The sequence below is a fragment of the Cebus imitator genome, unplaced genomic scaffold (genome assembly GCF_001604975.1).
Source record: "Cebus imitator isolate Cc_AM_T3 unplaced genomic scaffold, Cebus_imitator-1.0 Scaffold203, whole genome shotgun sequence".
Lineage (NCBI taxonomy): Eukaryota > Metazoa > Chordata > Mammalia > Primates > Cebidae > Cebus > Cebus imitator.
The window spans coordinates 369,119-369,756 of record NW_016107518.1 but is presented as its reverse complement, the minus strand read 5'-3'; positions in this window follow the sequence as shown (position 1 = coordinate 369,756).

The following is a 638-nucleotide window of genomic DNA, read 5'->3' as shown; positions in this document are numbered from 1 at the left end:
ATTCAGATACAATTTGCTTATGTTCTGCTATGGTAGTTGATGGAATCCTAATTACAGTGAGCTCTTAATTAGCTCAATGTGTGCTTTGCCCCCACATGCACACTGTTTATTATTTGTAAGGTGCCACTATGTGTACTGACATCTAGAGTTGTTGAAAAGCCGAGAACTGGAAACAGCCTTTCTTCCATTTTCTGTGCATTGCAAATGGGAGAAATAACATTTTTCGGAGCTTTTAACATCTCACAGAAGAGGAAAGTGGCCTGCTCTGGCAGGTATGTGCAGAATGGAGTATTTCATTCGTTCCCATGCCAAGAACCAGTGCTGTGCTGTGGCAGTTCTTTTAGGGTTTTTCTGTGCCCTGGGCTCATAAAGATACTGCACCATGAGCTGCGGCAGCTGTACTTAAAAAGGGATGATTTCTGAGGATTAAACGGCTCCCATCTTTGACTGTGGATGTGGAATACCTTTCCTAGCTTAGAGTATTTATATCTATAATACATTGTAAAGTCAGAGTTTATGTTTTAATGACATGACTCTAAGTTTCAGTACACAAAAGGGCACTGGTTGGCATTCTTCTTAATGTATTTAGTAAAGATCATAAGAAATCCTTTAAGATAAAGTGTAATATATATATATAT